Below are 12877 nucleotides of genomic sequence, written 5' to 3' on the forward strand. Positions count from 1 at the left end.
TAGAGGAAGAAACGGAGGCAGACAGAGGTTCGTTAACTTGCCCAGGGTCACCCCATCAGGCCAGACTTAAACTTTGGTGTTCCAAATGCCAGCACTAGCATTTTCTCGCCTAGTTACCTCCATTATCTCTAAGGTTCCTTCCTGCTCTATCTTAGAATCTTAGAAAAGTGTTTACCTCTCTATTCTGAAACTTGTTTCAGTGACAAAGGCTAACTGACACTCACTGACAATGGCCCAAATCCCTTTGTCTCACTTGCAGAGACAAAGACCGCGCTTGGCAAACCTTAAAGAGGAACTTCTGCAAGTCCTCAGGGTTCAGTGAAATATCGGATTTCAGTTGAAACGAAGATCTATTTGTGGAGGCAGCTTTTTATCTGGGTGAGTGTGGGTGCAGGTTGGCCTAATACAAAACAAGCTAAGGTCCGACTAGCAATGCTCTTTTTTTCCAAGTACCCCCCCCCCCCATCCTCTGCCCCTATTTGCCTTATCCCTGTTTCTTTTCTAATGCTCTTTACCAAACTCTGGGCTGTCCCATTCTGAGCCAACTCAGACATTTTCCAGCTTTGTTTAATGGAGGGGAACTGAGCGTGTGGCAAGAGCTCCCCCTACTGACATTATGAGAAAAGACAACATCATTAAAGCAAGGTTTTCTATGAGGAAAAATTAATTTTTATTTTATTTTTAAAATGAATTTTCTTAATTATTATGAGTTTGACCAGCACAGGAAAACATAAAAATTCTAATTTTCAAGGAATAGAATAGACCATTGATCTAAATGAAAATATGATCTTGTATATGTCTATGATAATATGTATATTGTATACATATATAAAAGCATGGTACATAGTGTGTTTTTAAAAGTTTGCAGTCATTTTAACAAGAGAGTAATGAAATTACCATATTTGTTTGTGTCACATCCTGGAGAATTAACTTAAATTCAAATACAGCTTCAGACAGGTCTGATTCCAGGCAAGTCACTTCACCTCTAGACAGAGGTGAAGCTTTAGTTTTCTTATCTGTAAAATGGATAATAACAGCATCCACTTCCCAGGGTTGTTGAAAGGAGAAAAAATGTTTGTAAAGTATTGTATAAAGTACTTAAAATACTATATAAAGACTAGCAATTATTATTATTATTGTTATTATTGTTTTCTTCAATTTTTTTGTTCTTTTATTAAGATTTTCTGACTTTTATTTAGGATCTTTTTAAAAAATATATTTATTTATTCTTGATTTTTACAATTTCCCCTAATCTCACTCCCCACCCCCCAAAGAAGGCAGTCTTTTAGTTTTCACATTGTTTCTAGGCCAGACTTTGATTTAAATTGAATGTGTTTGGAGATAAATCATATAGATCATATTTTTTAATTTTTGTCATTTCCCATTTACTCATCCTAATTTCTCCTTTCTCATATAAGCTTTCTCTTGTAACAAATAAATATAGACAAACAAAAAAATCGACATTTGTTTTGATATTTGTCCTGAGAAATCCTGAAGAAGAAAATTAAGACATTGAGCATGATTAAAAATGCATACACTTCCTAGTCTTTATGTCTCTGCCAAGAGGTAGTAAAAATGTGGAAATCATCTTTGTAACTAGTATACAAATTCTTCCATGAAAGTATTGTTCAATATAACACTATCCAGCACTAAAACCCTCTCAGGCATGTAAAGAGGACTTATTGGTGGGTTTTAAAGGAAAACCTCAACTATTTTTCCATTAACCTTTCCTCACTGCCTGTCACTTCTTTGGATTAAAGACATTGAAGGACATTGCTAAACTGTAAATAATACTTAAAAGTAGCAACATTAGAAGACTTCATATAAATTATATCATATCAGTTAGCCAGTCCCTTAATAGAACTCCAAGGAAATAAGAGGGGGAAAAAAGTATACATTTTAATGAAGAGACAGACCCATGGGAGAAAAATCATAGAATCCCAGATTTGGAAAGTACTTCAAAAGTCATGTAGTCCAAATTTTCCCCCAGTGGGAGTTATTTCTCTCTTTATAAGAAGTATTCACCCAAACTCTATACAATTTCCTCTTTATTGAAGAGGAAACCCACTTGAAGCAGTCTATTTTACTTTTGCATATTTCTATCTGTAGGGAAACCCACTTCTCCTTATAATAATAGTTTTCATTTATCCAGAATTTTAAGATTCGAGGGACTTTCTAAAAAAAAAAGATGGGCTTATTGAACTAGGAATCACAGAGAGAAACCGAGGAAACAAAGTCTACTTGTTCATTTATCTTTTTAGTGAACATTTAAAATAAAATTTGTTACTCATGGGACATTATTGACTGATGTGTAAAAGTCTATATATCTAAAATCATCACTAGGTGATGGAGTAGAGTGTTGGACTTATGTCAGGAAGACTTGAGTTCTAATATTACTCAGATACTAGCTATGTGACTCTGAGCAAATGACTTAATCTTTCTCTGCCTCAATTTCTTTATCTATAAAATAAATAGTAGCACATATCATACAATTGTTATAAGGATCAAATAAGATTACATATGAAAATTATTTTAAAAGCTTTATAAGGATTATGTAAATACTATTGCTATTATCATAATTGTTTAGAAAAATGAATTGTGTCTTCACTGTTTTTATTTTTTGGTGGGTTAAAACCCTTGTGTTGTGGAGCCCTGAAAAATAAATTTTTATCCAACTGGTCTGTCAACTTCCTTCTTAAGAATCCATGAACAAAGTTCACATTGCAGTGTTATTAAAAAAGTAAAGAATTTGCAATCAGAGGTTCTAGGTCCAAATCCCAAATCTACCACTTTATGCTCTGTGTGACCTAAGTATTCAGGTACTCTAAGCCTCAAATTCTTTATCAGCAAAATGAAGGTGTTGAAGTAGATGCCTTCATAAGGATTTCTCTAGCTCTATTGCCTTGAATCTCAGTGCTAAATCTTAAAAAGAAAAAAAAAACTCTTTCATGTATTTGTTACACATCACAGAATTGTCTTTTCTTTGGGAATATTCTTGGAAATATCAAACAAATCTTATCTCTCTCATTCAGTGTCTAACCCAGTTAATGGAGAAAGACAGCATTTGGGTAACCATATAAAAAAAAACTACATAAAACTCCCCCAGAAAGCAGATGTGAGAGAAAACAAAACATTGTTGTTTCCTGTGCATCAGTACTGAGTCTTCATCTAGGCTAGAAATTCCTTAGGGCAGAGAGTCTATTATTTATTTTTTTTCCATATACTTACATCCCCTGTCATGTTTGTTACAGAGTAAATATTTTTTATCTATTGATCTTGAGATAGAAAAATGGAAATAATCAATATTCATTTCTAATACGAAAAGACATTTTGTGGTTTTTATGGTGATGGCCCTCAATTTGAAGTCACAGAACCTGGGTTCAAATCCCAGCTCTGCTATTTGCTCACTAAGCAATTTCATTTCTATGGTCTTCAGTTGTTTTAATGAAGGGAAGTAGGCTATTAGTAAGTGCTTAATATTTATTCCCATCTTGTCTCTCTCCTCTCTAAGCTTCACTCCCAAGTCTTCAGACTTCATCAACCTCTCCTAATTACCTACTCACCCTAAAAGACTTCTTAATCCATTTGAGTCCTTGCTCTGATTGGTAAGACACTCCTGGAATCACCATTTTGAGAAGTACCAGGTTAGCCATGTCCACACTCATCCTCCTCCACTGACTTTGCTTTTGATTACCTGGACCTCTCTACCACTCCCCTGTATAGTAACTTCTCCCCTTTCTACTCTTTTTCCTGCTTTGGAGCTCCCTTTTATGTGCTGTCTTTCCCTATTAAAAAAAGAAACCCAAAACTTCTTGAGATTAGAAATTGCTTTCTGCTTATATTTGTATTTCCAGTGCTTGATACATGATAAGTGCTTGTTGACTTGAAATGACTCCACGGTCCCTTTCCAAACTTAAAATAATAATCCTACATACTAACAGATCACTTAGAGATGTCCATCTCTCTCTATAGCAAAGATTCTTCTTCCTACCATTAACTATTCACTTTGATTTCCCTTCCCAAAACAGTCCTCCCTAACCTTTACTTCCTTCTAGGGGTGGTCTTTTCATATTATAACATAAGCTACTTTAAGCCATTGTACTCTCTTGCTTCCATATTTTTTGCATTCTCGGCACCTAACACAGTATCTGACACATCATAACTATTTGATAAACCTTTTCATTCATTCAACTATCCATCCATCCATCCATCCATCCATCCATCCATCCATCCTTCCACCCATTCACTCATTCATTCATTCATTCATTCATTCCTTTTAGAACTGTCAGAGGCAAGTGGGTCACCTGTGGGTGGCTTATTGTGAGTGAGAACAAATGAATGACACAGTTATTCCTGTTATTTAAATGAAAGGATTGAGTGTGAAGGCATGTTGTAGCTTAGAGGATAAACTTGTTATTAGAACAAGAGAGGAAGTGGCCTAAGGGTAATGAGATATGTTAACCTGAGTCATCACTTGCATGTGAAATGTATGCATGGCAAAGCCATCTGAGCAATATAGCAAGGGAAGCATATAGAAGGATCCATACAGTTGAATATTGAGTCCCTTTACAAATGGCCCATGGGAAATGAAAAGCAAAGCAGGAAAAGTGCTGAGTGTTGGGCAAAAGAGCATGAAATGAATGCCTCTCTATTCTCAATTAAGTGGCATGAAAGGGAGGGAGTCCTCAAGAGAAGGAAAAGGGCAGGTTGCCATAGATAGAAGTAAGGGCAGAGACAGACTTCTTTTCATATTTAGCCATTAGAAAGGAGAAGGGTGAGTAATTGCTCAAGCCTCATAACCCATAATTATCTACATCCCTGTGGACAAATTAAAGAATATGCCAATAACATCCTAAAGTAAGGTTACAGGTCCTGAAAACTGACAAGTCCTCAATGATTCTGATTCCTTAGGTCTACGGGTCCTGTAGACTGAAAAGGAGATGAAATTTTGCTTTCTATGGGGGAAAATCAAAGGTAAGGAGAACTCTGTTACAACCCATTCTACCTACTGCATCATGGGTACCCCCAACTATCCTCTCCCTCCTGTCCTGGCTAGGTAGTAACTGATATAACATTTTAAAAAAAATGATTAGGGACCCTGAGGGAAGAATTCAGAACAGTTACACTGACAATCTCTTTTAGAGGATCAAAGGAAGAATAGCTGAAACAGCCCAGCCTCTCTACTCTTCTCACACATCCTTTGTTACAATTCTTTGAAGATGTGACATGGTACTCCAGGGGCGGGCATCCTTTAGTTAAGGTTTTAAGAGGTGCTTGATAACACTTCAATGCCAGAAATGAATGTATAAAACATGAGAAATTGAAGTTGGCAGATAAGATTGAAAATGGGCTGCATGGCATAGGAATATCACGATGCCATGAAGAATCTCAATCCCAGCTGAAAGGAGCCGCTATCTGGCAGCTATCTAGAATGCCATTGCAACCAGGCAGAAAGAAGTTAGGTTCTTTTGTTGTGTTTCTGGTCAGTCAATGCAAAATGCATTGCTAAGCTGTGAGCCACAGGGATGAAAAAGCATCTCACTCTCACAGTACATCTAAAGTGGATATTTTTGCTTTCAGACAAATACAAAGTTATAAATGTTAGATAATATGTATTTGTACACCTCTATATACATGTATAAAGGGACACACATGAGTATATAAAATTAGTGAACTAGTAAGGACATAAGAGTCTAATCTCAGTTCCTCAAGGCAAGATTTTTCCTATAAGCACTTTAAAAAATTAAGAGATGGCAGCAATCAATCAGCAAGTATTTATGAGTACATACTATATGTACAGAACTGGATGAGACCTGTGGAGGATATAAGAGGAATATAGGAAACAGTCCCTTTCTTCAAGGTGATTACCATGTGGGTAAGAGGACATATGAACCCCATAAGACACTATTCTGGTTTTGGCAACCTGTGATTTCATAGGTATTGGGGGTTCCTTGTGAAGAGCTTTCCTCTACCAATGCTGACCAATCAGTAGATTTAAGATATATGTGTTCCTTCTTTCACAGTCTAATGGGGGAGCCAACATGTAAGCAACTATGTACAGAAAAGATATATGAGGGATCATGAAGGTGGGAGATGTAGTACTGTTTCTAAGAACAAGGAGGGAGTGGCTAGGTGGCACAGTAAATAGAGCACTGGTCCGGGAGTCAGGAGTATGTGAATTTAAATCCAGCCTCAGACACTTAATAATGCCCTAGCTGTGTGGCCTTGGGCAAGCCACTTCACCCCATTGCTTTGCAACAACAACAACAACAAAAAGAACAAGGAGGTCAGTGTCCCATAGTAGGTGGGATAGTGGTGAGTGTGATAAGTGTGTAAAGGAGTCTGGAAAGGTGGGAGGTGGCAAAGAGAAAGAGAGAGAGATGGTTATGAAGGGTATTAAATGCCAAGAGAAAGTTTTATGTTTGATACTAAATGAGAGAAGTGGCCACTGGAATCGCTCTAATAGGGAAGTGGCATGGTCAGACATGTACTCTAGTAAGATCACTCTGACAGCTGAAAGTATGATGGAATAGAAGGGGGAAGAGTCTTATGGCAGAAAGACCCATCCTTCTGCAATAGTCCAGGTGTGAGGAGATAAGAGTGGTGGCATTTTCAAATGAGGGAAAGGGATTTATAATGATTTTACAGTGAAAAAATTGACAGATTTTACAACAGAAATAGATTGAAGATCAAGGATGATTTTGAGCTGGGTGACTAGAAGGATTGTAGTACATTTGACAGTAATGAGGGAGTTTGGGGGGACAGAACATTTGGAGGGAAAGATGAGTCCAGTTTGAATATGTCGAATTTAAAGTATCTACAGAACTTTCTGTTCAAGAAGTCAGTTGGAGATGGAAGAGAGCATGTGTTTTCTATTTAAAATCTTAGAGTTGCTTGGGGGTCACTAAATATTAAGTGCCTTGCAAAGGATCATAGAGACAGCAAGTCTTAGGAGGGACACTTCAAACCAGGTCTTCCTTTCATTGAGGCTGGTTCTTTATCCATTATGCCACACTGTCTTACTGAGACAGTATAAAATTATTATTTTCACTTCACAGCTGGGAATCATAAATGTGCTTTAATTTAAGGGATACTAGGAAAGATCTTGTCCAAGAAGCAATGGGATGAAGTAAAAAGAAGGCTGCATTTGAAGTAAAATAATTTTTGAAATCCAAGAAGAAAGATGTCATATTAAATAATGCCTATGTGACCATGAGCAAGTAACTTCATCCCTCTTGATTTTATTTTCTTCATTTGTAAAATCAAAGGATTAGGCTAGTTGACCTTCAAAGGTCCTTTCTATTTCTAAATATATTATCCTATATATCCCCCTACTGAGGCCTAAAATTTCTCCATTAGTTATTTATTCCTTTAATTAAACTTTTTTTCTTTTTTGAATTTTTTTGTAAGATGCAAATACTATTCTAAGTAATTTCATTAATATGAATTAATTTATCAGTCATTTTATTTAATGAATGCTAGATAAAGCATCAATTCTTCTCATAGTTACTATGGAAGGGGCAGTTAGAAGGCACAGTGGATACAGCACTGGCCTTAGAATCAGGACAGGAGTTCGAATTCATTTTCAGATACTTGACAATTACTATGTATGTGACCTCCAGCAAGTCATTTAGCCCTGATTGTCTTGCATCTAGCACCATCTCCAGCCATCCTGATTCATATCTGGTCACTGGACCTATATTCATATCTGGCCAGTGGACTCAAGGAGAAAGTGAGGCTAGCAAGTTAGCACAACACCCTATCACTCAAATCCAATTCACATGCTTTTCATGGCATCACTTTCCCTGATGCCATGGTCTTCTTTGAAAACAAAGGACAAAACTGCACCTTCCCTCAAAGAACTTCTATTCTAATGGAGAGGTAACATATAAATTCATAGATTTATACATTTATAAAAGACATATATGTAGATAAAAGGTGACTTTAGAGGGAAAGTTTAGATAGACAGTGAGTCCAAGAAAGGTCTCTAAGCTTAAGGTAGTGTAAAAGTTGAGTGATGAAGAAACCGGGGTTCTTGGATGAGGAGGGAAAGTATTCTAGCCTTAAGGGAGAGTCATGAAAGGGAAGAAAGAATATCATACATGATAAACATTAAGATCACTGTGACTGGATCTTGAGGTACATGGAGGGGACTAATTTATACAAAGTCAGAAGTAGTTTATGAAGGGCTTTAAAAACAGAGAAGGCAATTTAGGAACAAACAAAAAAAAGGGTTCTTGAGTAGAGGATGTAGCCAGAAATGTGCTTTAAGAAAGAAGGGACAGGGCAACAGCTAGGTGGTAAAGTGGAGAGAGCACCGACCCTGGAGTCAGGAGGACCTGAGTTCAAATTTGACCTCAGACACTTAATAATTACCTAGCTATGTGACCTACAGAAAATGGGAGGACAAGGCATCAAAAAGAAACATCATTGCCTACAGCTGATGATCTTGATCATGCTGGGGGGGAAAAGTGTGTTTGTGTGCTGCTTCTTCATCCTCATTGTGTGTGTGTGTGTGTGTGTGTGTGTGTGTGTGTGTGTGTGTGTGTGTATAAGCTGTAAGGAAAAAGTAGATGGGGACTTATCTTTAAGCAAGTGGGCAGCCCACAACTTAATCATTATCAGGAAATGCTTGCCAAATTATTTCATTTAATATTGTATGCTATCCCATCAAATATGTTACACAATTAACTCTGACTGAAAATGTATATCAACTTCAGCCTTGAGTAACAAAGGAATCATTCAAAAGGGCAGCCTGCTTTCTGAGCACTATCTGGATTCCTCACCTGTAATTCGCATGGGGCAATTACTTTAGAACAATGACATCTAGAAAAATCATGTTTCCTTCAAATGGACCTTGGATTTTAGCCTTTGTCTATTGTCCTTCACAGTTCTAGGTAACAGAATCAAAATCCCAGAACTGAGAGCTTGAACCATAGGGATCTGGGAGTCCAGGAATTTAGGCTGGATATTAGAACCATCCAGCAGGGAAGCTGTGAATAGCAAGAGTCCTGGATACTAGCCCAGTAAGGCTTTGAACTTTAATTTGGTGGGGCTAATACTATTTAGAAACTGAGATAAACTATGAGTCTAATCCCCCTCCCTTCTCCAGAAACCAGATTATACCACTGAGGTCTTTGAGGAAATGTTTATTTGATTTTTTTTATTATATCCTTGAAGTAAGTATTCCTTTGCAAAAAGTTAATCTATTGTTATGTGCTTAAATGGAACTGGAGAGCTAATCACTGGTTCCTAAAAAAAGAACATAAATCCTGGAGGTTCAAGTCAATGACAGCAGGGCAGATTCCAAAATGTCATCAGTGTACTGGAGAATTCTGTGTGAGTAATTAATAGGCCTGCCCCCCTCACCCCCCAGATAGTGAGTTCAGAGAATACCCAGGTAATGTGTAGAGGTCTTATCTGGGATGAAGAAAGAGTGCCCTTTGCAATTGTAGGGACCTGGGAGATATTTTCTGCATTGGACTTTGAATTGTGTAGAATCTTAGAGAATTTAAAATAAAAAGAAAGAAAAGAAGAAAGGAAAGGAGGAAGGAAGGAAGGAAGGAAGGAAGGAAGGGAGGGAGGAAGGGAGGAAGGGAAGGGAGGGGAAGAGGGAGGGAGGGAGGGGAAAAAAAGGGTGTAAAATTGTATAATTGATTTCTCCTCACTCATATATTCTGCAGAATTCAATTGTAATGATTTAGTTTTTATTACAGTTTTCATCTTATGATTCCTTTAGTATTTAGATCATGATAGAATTCTATCTATATTACTGAATTCTGTACTGATATTATCTAATGTGAGTAATATGGAGTTTGCATCATAGAATGCTGCCACCTTGTAAGAATGTTTATATTTCTAATTTTTTATTTAAATAAACCTAGACTGCTTGCCTATAAGAGCATTATGCTTAATAGTTTCTTAGGATAAGCATTCCTGTGCCTAGAATCCACAAGTATTAAGTGAACCTATCTGTCTTGTGCAATTTCATTTGACATACTATTGGTAGTAGCAATGATCCATCCCAGGAATTTCAGATGCCCTTTGTGATAAAGATCCAGAGGAAATTTGCCTGCATCTCTAAGGAAGTCAATGATGACAAAGAAGACTCCTAGAGATTTTGATAAGGGGCATATGAAAATTTTGTCTAGAACACAGTAGAATGACCTTTCACCTTGAGAGAATCTTGGAAGAGACTCTACTCAGGACAGTTTTCTCATTTGAAAGACTCATAGTGACTCCACCCTAGCTGACCCCAGATCCAAAATACCTATGCGAAGAACTCCCAGGCTGACCTGATTTTCTCTCTCCCTGCCTTGTCTCTGCACATACTTCTCTTTACCATCCTTTTCCAGCCCTTTTTGTGTATCAGAATGTAAGCTCCTTGAAAAGAGACAATCTTTCTTTTTGATTTTATTTGATTCCTGTGTTTAGCATAGTGTTTGGTGCACAGCAAACATTTTATAAATGTCTACAAGTCTACGTATTGATCTTTCTACATTATAGTAGTGAATACTTTATTGAGCATGTGTTTCATTGCCTTTTACTTTGCTTTATGAGAATGAGAACCATCACACAAAAGTATAGTAAATAGAACTATGGACTTGAAATAAGGAAGATTTGGGTTCAAATCCCTCCTTGTGTGCTTTTTTAGCTATATGACTCTGGACAAGTCATTTAACCTTTTTCAGCCTATGCTTTCCTCAGTTATACAATGAGGATAACAATACCTATTACAGTTATCTCACAAGATCATGTGAGGATCAAAGAAGGTAACATTATGGAAAGGACTTTATAAATCACAAAGCCCTGTATAAATGCCTGCTATTATCATTGCTTCTATTGTTATTTTTATAAGACATCTCACATAGCTTTAACATATACATGGGACTCAACTTGTTAAGGCTTTAAGATGATACTTTGATCTATAATAAATTCTCCTGAATTCAATCCAACTGACGTTTATGATCTTACCATGTTCTGGCCTGTGCTAGATACTAGGGGTACAGCAAAACACAGTAATCTCTACCTTCAAGGAACTTATGATCTAAAGTACAGGAAAAATAAGGATAAGATGTATAGATGAGTAAATAAAAGTAACATTAAGAAATGAAGGGAACAGAAAATTCCTCTTGTAAGAAGAGGCATCAGAGAGTGTTCAGAATTCAGTTTTCAACAAATTTTTGCAATGGCATAAAGGGAAGAAATGGAATGTTCTATATTGAGGATCAGAAAGTAGTTCAGTTTTTTGACTATGTGGGAAAATAATAAGAAATTCACTCAGAAAGGTAGGTAAGAATCAGTTTCCAAATTGTTTTAGGTGCCTAGAGCCAAAAGGCAACCACTTGAAATCCTTGAATAGAGAAGTGACATGAGTGTATTTGTGTTTTGGGAATATCATGTTGGCAACCATGTGGAAGATGGTCTGGAGAGGAGAGAACAAAGAAGAGCAAATAGGATGCACTTTTATAATCTGGGTGTCAGGTGATAAAATTCTGATGGGGTTAAAGAAAATAAGAAGTTGAAGATGACTGTGCATAGAAACCTGGGTAACTGATGAGGGTCCAGGTGAGAAGTCATAAAGGACTGAACTAAGTCAAATGAAACAGGGGATTTGGAAAACAAGATGGGTTTGGAGTAAGTCTAGTATAATTTCTTTTCCCTTTTTTCTTTTTAGTGCCATTATATTTCCTATATAAGCACAGATCAGACAGCTATGTTAGATTCTAAATATGGTGACTTCACTATCCTTGATATTGAGAAAAATGTTCAAAAAAATCTTTGAAGATCTTTTCCATCTTTTGCCACTTTGTTTTTCTAATTCACTCTTGAATACCTTTACAATGACTTTATCCTTTTTTTACAGGATTTTATGTTTTTTTCTTTTCACTTTTTTACTGTTTTATGAGATGATACTTACCCTAATCCCCAAATGTAATTGTGATTTATTATTTCTCTGCAATAACTTTAAAGCTCTGAATAGTCATGCAAATGAGCTGATGGAATATAATGCCCTGTAGCCATCATTATCTCAATCATTGCTGTGCCTTCAAAGAGAATCTCTCAGTGCATTTATCTGAGGGACAGTTTTCTATCTGGTCCTCATAACAGTATGTGTCTCCTCTTAACATTTTATCTAAGAGGCTATATTTCCTCTCAAATTGATTTTGAGCTTTTCTTACAAATTTTTTTCATTCTCTCTCAGCAATCAAAACATCTACATTTGAAAAGGGCAATGTCTATATATGTAGATAGATAGATAGATATAGGTAAAATGTGTATGTGTGTGTGTGTGTGTGTGTGTGTACCCACTGGAATGAGGAATAGTTGAACAGGTATATGAATGTAATGGATTATTATTGTGCCATAAGACATTATATTAGGGGTTGGTTTCAGAGACACATGAGAAACTTGCATGAATTGTTACAGAATGAAATCAACCAAATATGGGGCAAAATTATAGATCCAAGGGTGGGAGAATCATTCAGCATATTGATTAAATCAATAAGAGGTATGTACTAAGTATGGATAATCTAGATAGTGCTATTAAAGCAATCAATAAATTAAAAGCATAAGTATTTGAAATCAATTGAATGAAATGGGATGATCTGCATATGGGGTGTGTCTGTGTTCCTGGCCTTGGTTAAAAATACTCCACCATCTTTTATAAAATAGTTCAGAACCCAAACATTTCAGTGGAGATTCAGAAGTGTATCACACAAGAGAAGAAATTGAGTTCAGGGTTGATATTTTCCTTCATTCTCAAAGAGGATAACATCAGGGAAGGTCATGCCATGTTGAGTACCCAAACTGGGATTTGAGTGAGGGTATGCTGTGCTAAACCACCAGGTTCACTCTCTACTCCAGATTCATCCAG

General features: G+C 36.6%; 1 long non-coding RNA gene across 1 annotated transcript in view; it reads left to right on the forward strand.

Annotated features, from left to right (window-relative positions):
* Positions 1-213: 213 nt before the first annotated feature.
* Positions 214-12877, forward strand: part of LOC141502893 (uncharacterized) — a 31262-nt gene continuing 18598 nt past the window's right edge. The window contains exons 1-2 of the long non-coding RNA XR_012472715.1: positions 214-378; positions 4912-4974. This is a non-coding gene — a long non-coding RNA (uncharacterized LOC141502893). The remainder of the gene's footprint in view (positions 379-4911; positions 4975-12877) is intronic.

The sequence above is a fragment of the Macrotis lagotis genome, chromosome X (assembly GCF_037893015.1).
Source record: "Macrotis lagotis isolate mMagLag1 chromosome X, bilby.v1.9.chrom.fasta, whole genome shotgun sequence".
NCBI classification, from domain to species: Eukaryota; Metazoa; Chordata; class Mammalia; order Peramelemorphia; family Peramelidae; genus Macrotis; species Macrotis lagotis.